Consider the following 20,977-nt stretch of genomic DNA (forward strand, 5'->3'; position numbering starts at 1 on the left):
GGAGTTCATGCTTGCCTATCAGCATACTACTGGTCAAACCATCTCTCCTGTCGTATCAAGAAATTTCTTGAATTCCTTCCAACATATTTTGACCATATTCTCCCACATCTAATTTGCCAAACATTACTTTTTTTTAAAGACACATGTAGTATCATTTTTTTATTTTAATAGTTTATTTTGTTCTTCATATATTTCTCCTTAAGCATCAGCAGTACATTGAAAATTTAGGGCAAACAAAATAACTGAAAATTAGAGAATATGAAAAAACCGTCTTGTCCAAGAATGACTTATTCAATTTAAGTAAAAATTAGAAATATCTGTGCCAGTTCTGTTTTCAGAAATCTTTAGAATAGGTTGGATAGATTGTTCAGCTATTGAGAACTTGTACTGCTCCTGTAAAGGAGACCAATATTAGGGGTGTCAGTCCCCTGAAATCCAGACATTTTCTTCTTGTCTCAATGAACTTCCACACAAATGAGCATATTTCCAATCTTCAATATTAAAAAAATAAAATTAAAGTATTTTAATGAAAGGGATTGTTAAGGTGAACAAGATAGGGTTGTGACCTGCTCAGCATGACTCAAAACAAACTTGGTCTATTATTTGCTGACTCTGTTAAAATATATTATTAAAGGAAAGTAGATAGCACTCTGGGTTGAAGACATCTAAGCTCAGGTGTTGGGAAATTTGCTTTCACACCATGTTCTATCATTCACTAGATTCATATACCTAGTTAAATTGACATGCTAGATAGTGCTGAATTCAAGCTAAGAAATAGCTAAGATTCTATTCTACACTAGATTCTAGCTATAAGATTGTAAAACCTTACTTGTAAGCCTCTATTCCCTCAGATGTATAATGAAGATAAAGTTGAGAACAATTTCATAGGATTTTGAAAAGGCTTAATGAGAGATAATGCATAAAAATTCTTATTATGAGTAGTACCTAAGCTTTCAAATGCTATTGGATATTAGTGAATGTCTAAAATCCTCTAACTTTTTTTTAAAGAGAAAGTATACAGCAATAATGAAAATTACTACCAAATTGACATGATTGTTTCTTTTTGATGTTGTAACATGATGATGTTACATTATCACTTTGAAATATAACTATATGCATCCCTAAAAGACATTGATACTTGTTCAATTATTATAGATATTTATACAGAATCTCACATGTTTGGAATATAAGTCCTTTTATTTTTTATTTTTTTTTTTTGCTTTGCTTTGTTTTTAGTATTTAGGATTTTTTTTTTTTTTTTTTTTTGCTATGATGAAACATCATACAGGGCATCAAGTGAGAGAGGGGAGTAGCATCCCATAGTCCTAACTGTGATCCATAATTGTTCCTGTCTGAAAAAACTGTAGGGATGGAAATGGAGCCTGAGGAAAACAATATCCAGCAACAGGCTCAACGTGGGATCCAGCACATGGGGAGGTCCCAAGACGTGATACTATTACGGATGCTATGGAGTACTCACAAAAAGTGACCTATCATGACTGCCCTCCAAAAGACTCAACAAGCATCTGAAAGAGACAGATGCAGATATTTGTACCTAACCAATGGACAGAAGCTGCTAACCCCTGTGGTTGAATTAGGGGGAAGCTGGAAGAAGCTGAGGAGGAGGGCGACCCTGTCAGAGGACCAGCAGTCCCAATTAACCTTGACACAGAGATCTCTCAAACACTGGACCACCAACCAGGCAGCATAAGCATACACCAGCTGATATGAGACCCCAAATACAAATACAGCAGAGGACTACCCGGTCTGGATTCAGTCAGAGAAGATGCACCTAACACTCAAGAGATGGAAGGCCCCAGACAGTTTAGAGGTCTGGTATGGTTGGGGTGCAGGGACAGGGACACCCTTGTGGAGACAGGGGGTGGGGTGGAGGTATGGGATGTGGAACAGTTGGAGGGTGGACCGGGAGGGGAATAAAATCTGGAGTATTAAATAGATAGATAGATAGATAGATAGATAGATAGATAGATAGATAGATAGATAAAAGATTGAAAAAATACACCATGACCAAAACAACTTGTGCAGGAATGGGTTTATTTTAGATTATAATTCTCATGGTACACTCCATCCTGAGTGTACTCAGAAGGTAGAGGGCATAAAGAATAATCATTACTGGTAGTACTTGTCAGTTTGGTTTCTTGTAAATCCTAGGACCACTTGCCCAGGGATGGCACTGCCTGCAATGAGCATGGATGCCCCCACATCAATCATTAATCAATAAAATGCCCTACAGCCATAAGCCTTATGGACTAGACTTTATGTGTAGCCCCCCCCACCCCCCCCAGCCTGAAGCAGGCTGATCCAGACCTTGACCTTGCTGCCACTAAGGAGATTACCTAGGGTGGAGCCTTCCTGCCTAGATGACTCCATTATTGTTCAGCCTCTGCTGCTGTTCCCCTTCAGGATACTGCTACCTGCTGAGAGACTCCTGACAGGAGACTACACCCTATCCTGCACATTGTCACCTGCAGCTGGTTCCAGGCTCCAAGAATGGATTAGCGGGGGGGGGGGGGGGGGGGGGGGGGGGGGGGGGGATGGGCTTCCCCACCTTTATAAGCCTAGTTTTCTTTTAAACATTTGAGCTTTGATCAGAAATCTTGACTTAGCTCCATTTTTCTCTCCACCTAGTTGCCCTCTATTTTCAGCCCCAGCTTGCCTACTAGGTGAAACCCAGTCCATGTGAGCCTCGGGAAGGCATCCAATATTTATGGAGGCCTTTTCTCAATTGTAGTTTTCTCTTCTGAGAGTCTAGCCTGTGTCATGTTGACAACAGAGCCAGCTATGACAAGGGGGCCATATATCTATGATAGAATATTGGACAAGGTAGAAATAGTTAACATAACCCAAATTCTTGTAATATATAACATAACGAGAAAAATGTAGATGTAAGAAAATATTTATAGTTACTTATGATAGACATTTTGATTGACTATGCATAGGCAATAAATTATGATACATATTTTTATAGAATATATATGCATTTATATATACATATACATACACACACACACACACACACACATATATATATATTGTATAAAATCAGTTAAGCTCTATGAGAAACACAAGTGACCATCCTGATAGGCCAAGAAATACTTCAACATAGTTCCTGTAAATTAACAAGGTACTCAAAAATAGAGGCAATTTGAACCTCATTCAAACAATAGTGTCCTTTATTTTTCTCTGTCTGAAATTTTTGAAAGTTAACTCATCAAATAATCTTAAATAATCTGATTACTCAAGTATCTTTCCTTTGTGTTTTGATATTAAAAGATAACCATATCCCTACATACTAATTTTATTCATATTCTACTTGACATTTGTAGTGTTTATGGTGAAAGAATGCTCTTCAAAGTTATGACAGTAGCTACCATATAAAAATCATTCCAAAAGAGATAAAAGGTGTTATATCAACAGAATTTTCTAAATATAATTCAATTCTCCCAAAGATGTTCTTTTGTGTGTAAGCAGGGACAAGCTATTATTTTTCTTGCATAAAGAAGACTCCTATATAATATGCAAAAGTATCATAAAAATTATACCTCAAAATGTGGATATAAACCTTTATGACTGAAACACAATGTTTGCAAAATATTTCTCTAAGTAGTAAAAAGGATGAAATGGGTGGCTTAATATTTTGCAACTCCATTGGTATAGTCTTGAAAGTGTCCTTGAATTGTTATGTATTTCATAATCCATCTATTTAACATATTTAAGTTTTAAAATAACTGTTAAAATATGAAAATATGCTTCTTAATTTTATCTCAAAAAAGTACTGAATATCATGAAGAATTTCTGCATTTAAGTTTGTGTGTGTGTATGTGTTTGTGTGTATGTGTACACATCCATGCATATCATCATGTGTGGATGTGTCTGCATATATAAGCCATATGCTTACATAAAATTTGTTCAAGTACAGCTTCATTTTTCTTTGAGAAAGGGTCTCTAACTAATCCTGGAGCCACTAACTCACTAGACAGGCTGTCAAGTGTGCCTCAGTGATCCTCATCCCCACCACTACCATCCAAGACTCAGGATGCCCTGCGCATCTTTCTATGTGAGTACAAGAGAGTCATAATCAGGCCCTCATGCATATGTACTGAACACTGTACTGACTCCAGCATCACCTATTCCACACCCTGAGATCTTTATGTTTTAAAAGAAAAAAAAATCAATTGTTTGAATGATAATAGTTTTGAATAGATAATATATTTTAGAATAAAAGAGAAAATAAAAATATTCTAGAACCATAACTATTACTTCAGTTTTCTGCAAAACATAGAATGATTTCCCTGTATTGGTTAAGTTAGATTCTTGAAAGCATAATTACCAGAATTTTAGGAAAACAGGACAATGTTCAACTGGCCCTTCAGGACCTGTTAGGGCTTCTCCTTATCCTTCCTTGAATTGAAATACGTTTAGTGTTGTATACACTCTTCAAGATGATTTCATCATTATGAAAAAATAGGATTGTAGGTATAAGGGGATGCACACCATTTCTCCATTTCTAAATCTCATGGATTTTTTTTTAACCAATCAGCTAAGATCATAAGTATAGAAAAAAGAAATATATCAATGGACATTTAGAACCAAGAAATGTGATCCATTATATATTATATTGCCTAATCATAATACCTAAGAGAGTAAATTGTCAATAATAACAGCCAATTCATATTCTCTCTCTCTCCCTCTCCCTCTCTCTCTCTCTCTCTCTCTCTCTCTCTCTCTCTGACTGGAGGCTGGAAGTGGATACCAAGTCTCATTACAGATTGTTATGAGGCACAATGTGGTTGCTAGGAATCAAAGTGAACTAAGGATTTCTGAAAGAGCAGCCAATGCTCTTAACCTCTGAGCCATCTCTCCAGCATCTACTCTTTTTTTTTAGTGTAACACAGAAGTGACAATTTCCCATTTATTCTTCAGACTGAACTTTTCCTCATACATTTTACCCCATAGATTAGAAAAGCATTTATTATTACAATGAACTATGAAATTATCAATTCAATAATTTCTCAATAAAAAGTACATGATAGGAGCACAATGTGTTTGTTGTCCAATTTTGAAACTTACTGCTTGTATGTACTTGAAAGGTTTTATAATTATCCCTAGGATTGTGACTGTATATATAAAGAAAAGAAATTACCAGAATAATTATAGAGATAATAAAAAACTGAAGGTATCACATGTTATCAGAATTTTTCAAGTTAATGATGCCAAAGTGTTTTACCTACATTATGATCATGACAAGGAAGTCTGGAGGAATGCTTAATGAAGTCATGTAATTCTAGAGTCTCTTAGTTCATTTGTTTCTATAATACACATGTTGTCTTTGAGTAATGATGATAGGTTTCTAATAATGGATGATGTTAGGTAATTAGCAATTTTTACATGTCAGTCACACATAACATCTCTAATAGGCCAATTCTAGAGGTAGAGATTGTGTCAATGAAAGAATTACAAAAAAAAATAGGTAAATAGAGTTTAAAAAGAAATCAGGAGAACATGATAAATTATTTTATAACAGTTCAGTAAGTGATACTAAAAGACCTTTCCTTTTAGAATCTAACCAGAGTGTTCATGAAGAGACAGTCTTGGAAATTTGTGATGTTTGAATCAATGAAAACACTCACTACAAAGACCAGCTAAGGAATGTGTGTGGTCTTTAAAGAAGCTAAAGAGACCTGAGGCATGGAGGGTTAGATAGAAAATCCAAGTGAGGTAGCTAGCAAGAATGCAAAGCAGTATCACTACAAATTGGAAAGTTCCCCAAATACTAATAGACATGATTACAAACTAATCTTCTCAATATGATTGTGCATATATTTCTCATACTCATATTCATAGAAGCAATATTTACTTTGTTGACAATTGACCCAAAGTAGAAATAACCCCTGTGTCAATCAATGGATGAATGCGTAAACACAATATGACAAATCCGTTCAATAAACCACTCTTCATCTTAAGAGGAAAGCAATTTTGAACATGCAAATATGGGTGAATAAGTTAAATTGTATAGCCACCAAGGAACAGAAACCATTCCATTTATATGAATTTGAATACTCAAATTTAAAGAGCCATGTAGTAGAACTGTATTTGTCAGATGGAAAAGAGAGAAACTAGAGTTATTGTTTAATTCAGCAGTTCTCAACATTCCTAATGCTGTGACCCATTTCTACAGTTCTTCCTCTTATGGTTACTCCCAACCCTATAATTAGTTGCTATATTCATAACTACAACTTTACTGCTGTTATAATTCATAAAGCACATATCTTTTCTCCATTAACTTTGTATGGTGGGCTAGAAGGAGGGAGATTGAAGTGTTTAAATATAGGCTTTTAAAACATGTAAGACTACAGCAAGTTTTATATCGTGTCTGTTTTCACAATTGAGATGGGTGAGGAAGATGGTTCCGGTAGGATTGTCCTTTGCTGCAATACCCAATGCCTTGATCTTGGTATCCAAAGTGGTGGGAACAAAGCGAGCAATGTACTGCCACTCAGAAGTTGTTCTTTTATCCCCAGAGCTGTGTCATGCTCTATACAAATACCCATATATGCGCATGCACAGGCACATACATACACAAACATAAACATTATTGCATACACACTGTGCAATAAATAATAAAATGATTATATATTGGAGAATATTTCTACTCTAAATTACATGAGAAGCTAGACATTTGCTCTGAATAAATATTATCTAATTTATACATGTGTTAAAGTATCCGATTACCCAGAAATATAGACATTACTATGAGCCAATTAAAACATTTTCTGATAGTCTTCTACACAGTAGATTAAGAATAAGCAAAATTAATAATATAGCTAATGAAGAACTCAGTCTCCAATAAATTAGTCAATACTTAAGACGATGAAAATGTGGAAAAGACAGAGTAGTGGGCTGTTGTCTTTGTCTTCGACTTCAGCGGTAGTATAAACAATGCTCAAGCCACTATGCACTGCATCTGTAATTGATTGTTACACCCTCTTTGATCATCCAAGAATTCAATTAAAATTTCTGGCATCCTTAACAAGACCTCATTGACTCCAAAACATTTTGTTCTGTGTTTTCTGAAGAGTTTTAACAGTTTTTCTATTAAGAATTATCAGAATAACAAAATTTGGAAAACATTGCATTGAAACTTACTTGTGTAGAGCACACACACACACACACACACACACACACACACACACACACACTGCTAGTGTAAAGAGAAATTGGAAGTGAGACGAGTAAAGAAGAATGAAAGGGATCGAGAGATCCAGTGAACACTTCACATTAAGTGAGGCAGAAATGTGCTAAGTGGTGTCTCCTGACGAGAATACAAGTGTGGTCTAGTTGATATTTTCAGTGGATTGCTTTATTAAGTTCGAGGCAACCTTGACACTAAGAACAAAAAGAACAGAGACTACCAAAAGGCGTTAACCACGTGTTTGGGCAGCTGTTGTGAAGTCTCTAGTTTAAACAGTGCAGGAAAAATCTACTGAGATGCAGAGAAACAGTTTTGAGTCATGATAAATCTGAGTATCATGTAAATTCAGTGAGAATTATCTCATGTGTATGGGGAAAATCTTATTATGAAGAATAAAGGAGAATTTTTCATCTCTGTTTTATACTAAATGAGTAGGTAAAGCAGAATTTACTTTTCTGAATTGTGGTCAATTTTTTGACCTTGGTATTATGGCAAGTAGGCCCTATACTATTAATTAGAATGGCTAGTTCTAACACAGTCATGATAGATGTCTTACTTCTGGCCACTAGGAACTTATCTGATTGATAAAAATCCCATTAAATATCCCTGTAGAGAAAAAGCTTGCATTTACAGTCCTCTTTTTGTAATGATGGAATAACCTTCAGGCATGCATAAAGACTGACACTTTTTAATGCAATAAAGGGTGACAAGGAGCCCCAACACTTCCAGAAAGGTCACCCGAATATCCATGACCATGGTATGCTTAATAGCTCTGGAGGACACACCTCTCTGGGTACCAGCTTAACCAACTGTCAGGGTAGCTAGACTTCCACAGATCATTTCCCTATTACTTTTCCTATAGGATTTATTATATTTTTATACTTACCATTTAACATAATCCCTCCATTGATGTTTATCTTTCACTTTTATAAATTCTCAAACTCCAGCATCTAGAACAGTTCCTGGCACATAACACTCAAACATATGGGTATTGAGTCTGCATTTTCTAAAATGTTAAACACAACTGTCAATGTGTGTGTGTGTATAATCATCACCATAATTTCATATAAACTGCCTCTACAAATAAGAATTTTAAAGGTGAGAGAGAATCATGTAGAAATGAAATAAGATAAAAATATAGTTATTGGTGCTTTTTCCTCTTTCCTAGTAATCGGAAAGGGTTGTCTCTCCCAGCACTATTTAATGAAAAATGATCTGCCGTGTACTGTCTGCTCTATATAGCACTGCCAAATAGGGTCAGGAAGAGATACTTGGAAAAAATTCCCACTTGTTCTCCACTCAGTGTACTGCATTTTGCAGTTCATTTTTGGTAGAATTTGTTATAGTCCTCAATAACCTAGATTCCTACACACCAAATTACAAATTGATACATCCATTCTCTGTCTTCTTCAGCATGATTAATCCATACTAATGTGCTCAAGTCCGTTTGGCAGGATTTCTTCTTACAGAGTAACATAGGACAGTTCCACCATAAATTTGAGTATAATTTATTTGCTTACTTTTGAATTCTATCACAGAGATTTTTTTAATGCTTAATACCTATCATTTTCCCAGTTTTGATGCATTAATATCTTTTAAAAGTTATATACCACAAAATTCACTCAGTGTTACCCAGTTTTGTGAGATTTGGGGAACGTTAAGTTCCTTCGGCTCCCAGTCCCAACAGCAATGTGTTCAAAATGTCTTCATGTTGATCCATCATAGTCAGGCTAATTTCCTAAGCAATATGGGTATTTGAAATAAGAAACACACATCTGAAGATGCAAATTTAGCAGCCATAAATGTAGAAAATTGGCCTTTGTTTCTCTGGAATGCATTGCCTCACTCAGGATGATTGTTGAAAAGTAGAAATATTGAGATAAGTAGTATTGAATTTCTTGAATAACTATCACTGCATACAATGTGTAAAATGTTAAATGAGAAGACATTTATGAAAATACTAACCATAGCACACACATAATTTGTATTAGAAATTTTAGCTATTATTGTAATAAGGTACTGAACAAAAACCTACATGGCTTTTATTGCCAAGAAAAAAAATGAATAAAAACTAGTTGAAAAACATATTCCATTTAAAGAACTGGAGATGTGAGGAGTTACTAATCTTTACCAAACAGTATTCTAAATTATAAATTCTTCAGTGTTCTACTTTAAGTAATTTCAAATTGTGATTTGAAGATATAACACTGCACCTTTAATATTCTAAATCTAGGTATTTTTCAGATAATTATCAGCTATGTCAAAACTTTTGCCACATGTTTTGAAGAAACAAAAAACTTATGCTTCAAGTATGTCCTTGATTTTGTATAGGGCTATATTCAGAGCTATCTTTGGCTACATGTACTAGGTGAATTGTTAATAGACATATCTATTTCCAATATTCCTTTTTAATTCATAACATGAAGGGAGATACAATCCTATGTTTATGAAAAGTGGAACAAATAGAAGAATGTTTGTATTTAGATCTAAGTAAAGTTTTTTGGTAAGAGCAGATATGAGTGAAGAGTCAATGTGTGTGCTATTTAGAACCCACATGTATTCCCAGTTACACGTATATAGTTGCTTGTCTATTACTGTGTAATATGCAATGGGCAAACCACTGAGAAATTCAAGACAAAGTATGCCTTTCGGTATTAGTCTAGGGAGAAGAATGAGACCTTAAGGAAAAAAAAAAAACACACACACACACCTGAAGGGTGCAGAAGATGGACAAATTCACTAGAAAATATACTCCCTAAATCTTTCTATCCAGATAATACCTAGATGCCAAATGCCTGAGTCACCTGAAGCTGAGCAAGTGCACGTTGAGAGAAGCGAGTACAGGTTTAGAAGGTTGAATGTCAAACTGGAGGTCATGATGTGCACAAAAGAAGATGAGTCTGGGCAGTGAATTGATACCATCATGTCTTTCTATGAACGATCAATTTGTCAACACTATAGTGTCTAGAGCTCAGAAGACAAAGTGGTATCAAAACAAAAACACGGGTATAAAATCGCAAATGATGGCAGGCTAACAATGAAGTGTGGCAGTGTGAATGTAACTGACATGATGGAGATGCTAGGAACATAGGTCATGGCTACAGAAAGGATATTGACAAGAGTGAAATGGGTGTGAAGATGACTGTAGCAGCCTGGGGCTTTCTATGAGAGGAGTGGTATTTTGAAAGCTTGAATATGCTTGGCCTGTGGAATAAGGAATAGGTTAGCCACAGTGGGCGTGGGCTTTAAGACCCTTGTCCTAGCTGCCTGGAAGCCAGTCTTCTCCTAGAGACTCTCAGATGAAGATGTACGACTCTCAGCTCCTGTACCATGCCTGCCTGGATGATGTCATGCTCTCATCTTGAGTATAGTGGACTGCCCCTCTAAAACTGTAAGCCTCCAACAATCAAATGTTGCCTTTTTAAGAGTTGCCTTGGTCATGGTGTCTGTTTACAGCAGAAAAAGCTAACTAAACTGAGATAGGCTGGACAGTACTTTTGTTTGGAGGAATGTGGATTTGGGGACTTTGGAAAACAGTGCAATACTTTAAGTAGGGCTTAATGGGATATCCTAGTAGGAATATGGAAGACTTTGTTACTGAGTGTGGTTTGAACTGTGCAGACCTGGCCTAAGGTATTTTAGTGGAGATTTTCAGTATGTTGCCTACAGACTATTTTTGTGATATTTTGGTATGTGACTGCTTTTTACCCTTGTTTGAAGAGTCTTCCTGAGGCTAAGGTGGGGAGACTTGGATTAATTGCATTGACAAAAGAAGTCCCATATACAACCACTAAACCCAGACACTATTGCATATGCCAGAAAGGTTTTGCTGATAGGACCCTGATATAGCTCTCTCTTGTGAGGCTATGCCAGTGCCTGGCAAATACAGAAGTGGATACTCACAGGGCCCCTAATGAAGGAGCTAGAGAAAGTACCCAAGGAACTAAAGGGGTTGCAACCCTATAATAGGAACAACAATATAGAGTAACCAGTACTCTCCGGAGTTGTGTCTCTAGTTGCATATGTAGCAGAGGATGGCCTAGTCAGTCATCAATGGGAGGAGAGGCCCTTGGTCTTGCGAAGATCATGTGCCCCAGTACAGGGGAATGCCAGGGCCAGGAAGTGGGAATAGGTGGGTTGGGGAGCAGGGCAGGGGGAGAGTATAGGGGTCTTTGGGGATAGCATTTGAAATGTAAATGAAGAAAATGTCCAATAAAAAAAGGAAAGGAGAAGAAGAAGAAGAAGAAGGAGGAGGAGGAGGAGGAGGAGGAGGAGGAGGAGGAGGAGGAGGAGGAGGAGGAGGAGGAGGAGGGAGGAACAGAAGCAGAAGCAGCAGCAGCAGCAGCAGCAGCAGAAGAAGAAGAAGAAGAAGAAGAAGAAGAAGAAGAAGAAGAAGAAGAAGAAGAAGAAGAAAAAGAAAAAGAAGTCATCTCAGAGACACCCATCATAGATTTTGTTCTCAGGTTAAGTCTCATGATGAGCATTTTAAACAGGCATAGCAAGCTTTCAAAGGTAAAATATTAAAAAACATAGTTTGTATATTAAAGGGACATAAGGAAGTTAATCCTGTGTTCAAGGATATTAACTTGAATTAATGGAGTAGTGATCTTGGGGCAAGAGCCCACCCAGCTGTGTTTAGGTCAAGACATGGTAGTGTTAGCTTTAAATCCCAGGAGGCAACACCAAGTCGATCTCTGTGTTCAAGGCCAACCTAGTACTAAATATATTTTTCATTATGCTATGTTTAGGTGTAGCCCCCATAGACTCACGTGTTTGAACAAGCCTATGGGGGTCCAGGGAGTAGAATGTGATGGCTTGAATATGCTTGGCTCAGAGAGTGGCACTATTAGGAAATGTGGGCTTGTTGGTGTTGGTATATCACTGTGGGTGTGGGCTTTAATACTCTTGTCCTAGCTACTTGGAAACCAGTTTTCTAGTTTGTTCACAGAGATAAAACCCTAAGACAGTTATCTATATGTAGACTCAAACCAAGAATATAATGACTAGATTTTGCTTATGTTTATTTTTGAAACAGAAACTCATTTACACAGTTAATATTTTAAATAATCAGGAGCATTAAACTGTAAACTAACTGCTAATTTAGGCTTTAATTTTCAAACCTGAAAGTATTAAAAGTAAGAAACTGTAACAAGTTTTCTTGACTACCATTGCCTCTATATTTTTGAAAAATGCAGCAGATGATCTTGTGACCCCCTTTTAACTTTATATTCTACTACCAGAATTAATTGCAATAAGCTAAGTGTATAGAGCAGGAAATATTGCCTAACCTATGAGAAATACTGACAATGACCCTGGACATACTTTGTGAAGCAACTGTGATTGAGGACTGGTTGGATTTTATTTTTATTTCTCAAATATCAAGAAAAATGTTTCTGCATTCTATGCTATGTTACCCTAATTTAATTATGTATTTCTATGCTGAAGAGTACTTTATGGATTTTTCATCAGATTTTACAACAGATGTTAATTATAACTTTTGAATCTTTCTTGGAATTATTTTACATTTATTCTTTCATATAAAGCATACAGTGACTGGAATTGTAGTTAATTAATCATTGACTTGGGAAGAACTTACATAGTGCTCACATACTCATATAGAAATGAATATATCATCTATCTATGCATATTTATAAATATATATATATGCATATATAGTCTAATTTCTGTTGTCTCAGTTTATATTTTTATTAAAATAAATGTTTTTATTCATCACTTTCAAATATACCTTGTTAAATTTTGTTAATGTTTACTGAAAATATATTTTAGATTTATGTTTCCGTTTTTAAATGATTGATATTTATCATTTAAAATATTAATATTAAAACTAAAATGATACTTAATACTATTAATGGCATTTGAGGGAAAAGTAGCCTTTATATTTATATAAAAGATGGCTACTACTTATCAAAATTTCTATTTATTTTCAATGGTTGGTAGTGTATTATTTTCAAATTCTCAAATATGCATTCATACTACTTCTAAAAATAATAATACTTTTAGAGATTAAATGTTATGTTTTGAAAAGGTTATGTGTTTCCTAACAAATTCTCTATATTTTGGTACCTGTTCAGCCTCTTTAGATTTTAAAGAAAATGTTTTAACTATTTTATAATTTAGCATAATTCTTGCTCTTAGTTTCTCACAAAACCAATAAATGTTTTAGAGGATGATTATATTTTTATTAACATGAATTTTTAAAAACATCAATGACTGTTTTACAATTTTCTCTTTTCATTTATTGGTTCAGGTATAAGAAAATTTTAAGTATTATTATATAAGTAGATGATGGGCTCTCAATGAGATTGGATATATCCCTTCATATATATCAGATGCCAACAAATGCTTCAGAAATTCATGATAAGAACCAATAGGAATATATTGTTATTCTCTCAAAAAGAATGTAGTCATAGGCTATGGACAACTATATTAAACAACAACAACACATGTCAAATACTTCATTATTGTTATCGTCAATTCTCATTAAGACTATTGAGATGCATTCAATTCTCATAACTTCTTTATAATTGACTAGGTACAAGTCTTAGAGAGATAAATTAGTCTCCCCCAATTACACAATAATTTGAGCATAGTTCAAACTTAATGACTAACAATTATGGTGTTTTTGCTTGTTTTCTTTTACTATATTGTTATCTTGAAATTTTGTTTGTTTGTTTTGGTGTGTTTATGTGTGTTTGTGTTTTTTTTTTTTTTTTTTTTTTTTTTTTACAAAATAATTAATCATTTCACCAAATCAAGTCATCAGGAAACAAACATTTTATGAACAAATGAAAAAGATTGTGCTCGCTATGAACAGGACTCAAGTACTCAGAATTTTAGATACTTTTTCCAAATCTAAATAATTTCTGCTTTCATTTACAGACTGTTGATCTGGGATGTTGAACAGCCACTTGGACAAGAACTGAAGCTGACTTTCAATTTGTTAGAAAAATTAGGTTTGGCTTTGCGTACTCTATTCCTTGTCCAAAATGAACTCCACTTAAATTATTGTAAGAATCTTGGATGTTAAATTCTGTCATAACAGCAGCTGAGGTCTGATTTTGTTAAACCTCTTGTCGAGGATCAACTTACTATCATAAATGTCTCCTAACAAAGTCCATGAAAAAAAATCTATTTCTTGACACAGCACTTGAATTTTTATTTCACCCATCAAATACCACATGAACCAAGGTAATTTCCCAGAATAACATATGCTTTTGCTATAGGTGCAAATCCTACTCCTTACAATAACTTATAATTTTTTACTCATATGCATTTACATTGTTATGACATAAGCTTTAATTAAAATAATACCACCAAGGAAATACAAGTTTGGCATTTATAAAAAATAAGAATTTGTTTTAAAGAATATTATTAAGCATTAATATGATAAAGAAAACATTAAAACAGGTTGCCTGTTTATCAGGCCTTAAATATTCCTTTTAGGATGCAACATACTTTTTTCCCCTCTTGGGGCAATGTAATCTTTGCAAGAATGTTTTTCTATTTACAGACATGTTAGGTATCATAGTATTGAGGATTATTAGTTTCAAAAAACATAAGCACTTATGTTTAGTATGACCTAAGAACTTAAATCCAATTATTTATAGCTACGTTGTAATACATTTTTGTGACTTAAAGGATAAATATGATTCTCTAATTTTGTTCATATTTTAATTATGTTGGCTAAATCCTTTGTATAATTTTTGTAGTTTTTTTAGTTCTGATACATGTATTAAATTCTATGAATTTTATTTTGCCATTTATATAAACAATTTTCACTTATGAAAACAGAAGAAAGAAGCATATTAATAATTTAAATCAAACTGCCATAATAATATAAAAACAGATGCTAGGACAAACTTTAGAAGAAAAAAAAATCCATTTTCCCAACATGTCAGAACAGAAGCAAAGGATCATGGCTAATGACAAGAGTAATAAATTCGTATGTCATATGCAGTCCTTCACTGTGTTCTGATTCATAAATATTTCTTATGAAGTAACAGTTGAAGTTGGTGGAATTTTTAGCATGGTCAGGATATAAAATAAATTTATAGTCTCTTATTATTAAAAAAAGAAAACAATTAATGTTAAGTTGAAGGATACAATGTAGCACATATAATCATATATATGATTATTCCTAATGAGTATACAAATACATATGCTCTTACAAATTTATATTATGCATAAATAAAAATTTAGAGGATATGAATTTAAGTTGTTTGATGTGATAAACTTTGTAAAATGAAGAATTTTATCTGTTGTCTATATTTTGTTTCTACAACTCTAAGTGAACTATAGTACCTATTGGAAGTCCAACAAATATTCATAGGTTATGATCCATCTTGATGCTTGCCCACACATAACTCAATATTTGCTAAAGGATGCTGTTTATTTCTAATGCTTGCCAAGCTTTGCTATTTCATATTTTAAATTTTATTTACTTATTTATTCACTTATTTTTGAGACAGAATCTAATTAGCTTGTGGTTGTCTTGAAATTATTATGTAGTGCAAGAATGACTTCAAGGTCCTCCTCCCCGTCTGTCTTAGTCACGGTTTCCATAGCTGTCCATAGACACCATGACCAAAGTAACTCTTAGAGATGAAAAGATTTAATTGGGCTACATTGCAGGTTCAGAGGTTCAGTACACTAACATCAAGGTGAGTACAGGAGGTGAGAGTTATACATCTTCATCTGAAAGCCACTAGGAGAAGACTGGCTTCTAGGCAGCTAGGAGGATGGTCTTAAAGCCCATGCCCAAGGCCAATCTCTTAATAGTATTACGCCCTGGGCCAAGCATATTCAAATTACCACTTTCCACTTTCTGGCCCCCATAGGCTTGTTCAAACACATGAGGGCTATATTTAGTCATAGCATAATGAAAAAATTACTTGATACAACTTCAAAAGTCAGCATAATTTATACCAGTCTCAACAACGTTAAAAGTCCAAAGTTCAAAATCTCTTCTAGGATTCATGTAGTCTCTTAAGTGCAACCCAGTATAAAGTCAAAAAATACTGTACCAAAGGAAGACAGAAAACCAGCTGGGCAACTTGAAAACTGCATGTCTCTATGTCTGATATCAAAGCACTCTTCAGATTTCCAACTCCTTTCATCCTTGTTGACTGCTGTTGGCAGTTCTGTAATTCTGCAACAACAAACTTTTAGGGCTGGTTCCACCTCCTGTTAGCAGCTTTCCTCAGCAGGTATCCCATGGTTCTGACATCTCTAACATGCTGGGTTTATCCAAGGCAACTTCAACTTTACAGCTACTTGTTCCAATGTCTGGGAGCCACACATGATCTTCTGAGCTCCTACAAAGGGCCTGGGTCACTTCTATAGTTCTGCCATCTGTAGGACTCTAGGCTCTGGTTGACCACACTTACTGCTGCTGCTACTCTTACTTGGATGGTCATCTCATGATAGTGTTATATCCAGAATGGTGAGGTCTTCCACTGCAGCTGAGACTGCACCTTCATCAATGGCCATCTACAGCCTCTCATAGTGACAAGTTTCAGCTGCTCCTCATGATTCCATACCACCTTCGTGATTCTTACTCATTGCCAAGTACAGTTGGAGCACAAGCTACAACCTTGCCTATCTCTGGAATACAGCTTCTTATTCTTTCAAAAACCATTTCCCAGAGGACCTCACTTAAGCAATGCTGATCTCTCCTCCTCCTCCTCCTCCTCCTCCTCCTCCTCCTCCTCCTCCTCCTCCTCCTCCTCCTCCTCCTCCTCCTTCTTCTTCTTCTTCTTCTTCTTCTCCTTACCCAGTGACTTTACTCTCTCTTTCTTTTTATTGGATATTTTCTTTATTTGCATTTCAAATGTTATCCTCTTTCCCAGTCCCCAGCTCTGGAAATTCCTTATCACTTTCCCCCTTCCCCAACTAACCAGCATCAATTGTCACAGTAGTCTCCTTCTCCTCTTGACTATAAAGCTAGGGCCAAATAGCCAAAGTTGTTGAGTTCTGCTGCTTTCTGGGGTTGGAACATGTCCTCTTTGTTATATTACATAATCACTTTCTGTTTTCTAGTGGTCTCCTTTATTGCCTAAGATTGGCTGTATTGCAACTTGCCTTGTAGGTTGACCTTGAACTCAGAGATCTGCATGGCTCTGTCCTCTGAATGCTGGGATCAAAGGTATGTACCACCATACCTGGATTTAAGCTTTTCTCTATTTGAAACTTTTTCTATACAATGTGGCCTTGGACTCAGAGATCTTCTTGACTCTGTCTCTTGGGATTAAAGGCTTGTTCAAATATGCCCAGACTTAACATAGCTCGATGGGATCTTGACCCAAAGATACCACTCTGTTATCTCCTTTAACATAGTATTCAGCTCCATCTAACTTGCTGCTGTACCACTATTACTTGAACCATACATTTTATATTTTTCTTTTCTCAAGCTTTCTCCTTTTCATTAAAATATTCTTCATAAGAGTAAACCAGGTAGCAAAGTCTCTGTTGGGCTTTTTTTGAGACTTCTACTGTCAACACAATTAATATAAATCATTTTATTTTTGCCTTAGGCATACTCTTCAGACAAGGGTAAAAAGCAGCCACATCCTTCACCAAAATACCATAAAAACAATCTGTAGGCCACATACTGAAATTATTCTCCACTGAAACCTCTTGGGCCAGGTCTGCACAGATTAAATCACTCTCAGCAATAAACTCTTCCATATTCCTACTAGGGTGGCCTGTTAAGCCCCATTTAAAGCATTCCATCACTTTCTAAATCCAATGTCCCAAATTCTACATTTCTCCTATGGAGAAAACATGGTCAGACCTATCACAGTAATACTCCAGTCCCTGGTACCAGCTTCTGTCTTCGTTAGTGTTTCCATTGCTGTGAACAGACACCATGACCAAGCCAACTCTTATAAATGACAAAATATAGTTAGTGTTGGCTTACAAGTTCAGAGATTCAGTCCAATATCATCAAGGTAGGAGCATGGCAGTGTCTAGGCATGTGCAGTGCAGGAGCAGCTGAGAGTTTTACATGTTCTTCTGAAGGCACCCAGGAAGAGACTGATTCTTCAGCACTGAGTGGACCTTTAGCACTAGGAGCCCTCAAAGCCTATCTACACAGTGACAACTTCCTCCCACAAGGCCACACCTACTTCAACAAGGCCACTCCTTGGGCTGAGCATGATCAAACTGCCACACTATCCTGTTTTCAAAGTGTTAGGATTCTAGGCATTGGTCTCTACACAGTGCTAAGTTTCAAAGGCACGATTTGTTCTGTGACTGTGAGACAAGCATTCGAACTACTTAGCTACAGCTTCAGCACTTTGTTATAGTCTCATATTGGCTATGGAATTTCAGATGAGATCCCCATTCTTTCACTTATATAATAATGCTTATGATGCTTCATTTTTATGGTCAACTTGGTTGGATTAAGAAACAATTAGGGCACTGCACTAATGGGAGATGCCTTTGCTTGTGATGGGATTTTCATGGACTGGACCACAGACTGCACGAAAGTGGGAAAAGAAGGAACCACAATGAACATAGCATGCACGACCATCTGCTTCCTGGCAAGGACAGAACATCACCAGATACTTCACACTTCTATCCCCATGTGTCTTTAATACTATAAATACTAAAACCATCAGCCCAGATTCACTCGTCCTCACTAAGTTGCTTCATGTCAGGTATTAGTGCACAGAAAATGGGGAAATTAATAAATATTCTGTTTTCCTTTTCCTTGACTTTTTTCTTGTTTCATGCTCAAAATTCATTGTCTTCAGACAATCTGAACTTAAATAAGATTGCTAACACAAAGCTAAAATAAATCAGAAACATACTTTCCCTTATGATATGTAGGCTTATTTGGTATGTGTATATTTGATTGTGTCAATGACTCATACCTACCAAGCATCTGCTGACATGAAAGGTATAGGTTTTCAGGGATTGATGCTCAGAGTTTTGGGGAATGAGCTATCTACTCATTTCTCTACTGTTCTTGTTTTCTACAACGTATCATAGCTCATATATTCTTCACTGTTCTTTGTTTTCTCCAATTTTTTTTCAATTTAGTAAGGATCACATTTTCCTATTTAGTAATTCTTCTAAGGGATATTTTTAATGAAATTATTCTTCTTTTAAAAATATGTATTTATTTTATGCATATGTAGATGCTCTCTTCCTGTACACCTGCATGCAAGGAGAGAGTATCAGATCCCAATTGAGCCTCTATGTGGTTGCTGGGAATTGAACTCAGGATCGCCAGGAGAACAGACAATGCTTTTAACTACTGAGCCATCACTCCAGCCCATAAATGATTCTTAAGTAAACATCACAGTTTTAATATTCAGCGTCTCATTTTTTCTAACCTTGAATGTATGCTCCTTCTCTATGCATGCCCTCAGATATTGTCACATATTATGCTAGTTCCAAAGCACTTAGTTGCCTTGGTTCATGTCTCCAATGAAATGAATACCCAGTGAGTCTCTCTTCATGATAATAGGGGAAATTACCTATTTCCTTGGAGCAGGAAGTTAGAGTAGGTCCTCCCCCAATTTTCTACATCACTGTCATACTTTTAGGAATCTCTGAACTGTTATTATTGTGTTATCCAGGCAACTCCACTTTGTGGGGGAAATTAATATAAATCACATCACCATTAATGGTGCATGGCAATCTACAGACTCAATTTTCTGAAGGTTACCTCCTGAATTTTATCAAAAAAATTCCACTATTTTTTTTTTTACATAAAGCATGTACCTAAGAACTTTGGTGAATTGTAATGTTCTTGGATTTCTTAAGCTGAAAATCTAAAGCACAAAATAAATATTTCAGAACTTCCCAGATGTCAGTAATAGCAATGTGATTTCCAGGAAACCTTGAAGGAACAGTGCAGTTTGGATTTATAATTACTTTAACAAAACATCCTAATTAAATGGGCAACCCATGAGGATTACAGCAGCTCTCCAAGTCACTGCTCATTTCCAAAGATTAAACCAACTAGTGAAAGAAAGAAAAGCACCAGAGTACAAGAAAGGAAGAAGGAATGACTGTAAAGTCTGGAAATGCCTCTGCTTAGGGCCTCAAAACTCAGAGTCATGGTCAGGAATGCATTTCTTTGGGAGTCTCTAGGAGACTTGGGAGTGGAGATGGATACATAGCAGGTATACGCCAAGAGTGCTAATGGCCCTGGTTTCTTCCACTCCTTTCACTATGTAAACCAGACTTTCTATTTTATATGTTTTTCAAAATGACTGTTTCCCAGATCAAAGCAATTCAATGTCTTTTCAATGTCTTCCTCCTCCTCCTCCTCCTCCTCCTCCTTCTCCTTCCTCCTCCTCCTCTTCCTCCTCCTCCTCCTCCTCCTCCTCCTTCTTCTTCTTCTTCCTTCGAATAATTTCCACTCAAATCTTCCCAACATCAGCTCTGAAAGCTGGGGTAGAAGTCATTTTCATGTGATTTTATAATTTAAGAATTTACATTAATTATTGAAAATGAGATAAATATTTAAATAAAGTATAATTTACTTAAAAGTTTATAAAATTATGTATGTGTGACCATGAGTGGGTGTATTATGTATGTGCATGTCTGACTGGATACTGGATACTATTCTGGTGACTATCAAGTTGGTCCATTCATTGATAGAATTATTTATATTAAGGGTTAGACATTTGACTTGAATGATGCAATGAAAAGAAAATCAGAAAGAAGTCAGCTCTAATTTATTTTTAGGTCTTAACAAAAAATCATCTTGGATCAATAAAATGAGAA

General features: G+C 35.6%; 1 protein-coding gene across 2 annotated transcripts in view; it reads right to left on the reverse strand.

The window, feature by feature from the left end:
• The window catches only part of Dcc (deleted in colorectal carcinoma), a 1,097,616-nt gene that overhangs the window by 167,209 nt on the left and 909,430 nt on the right, over positions 1 to 20,977 (reverse strand). The window lies entirely within an intron of this gene.

This window comes from Mus musculus, chromosome 18 (genome assembly GCF_000001635.26).
Source record: "Mus musculus strain C57BL/6J chromosome 18, GRCm38.p6 C57BL/6J".
Lineage (NCBI taxonomy): Eukaryota > Metazoa > Chordata > Mammalia > Rodentia > Muridae > Mus > Mus musculus.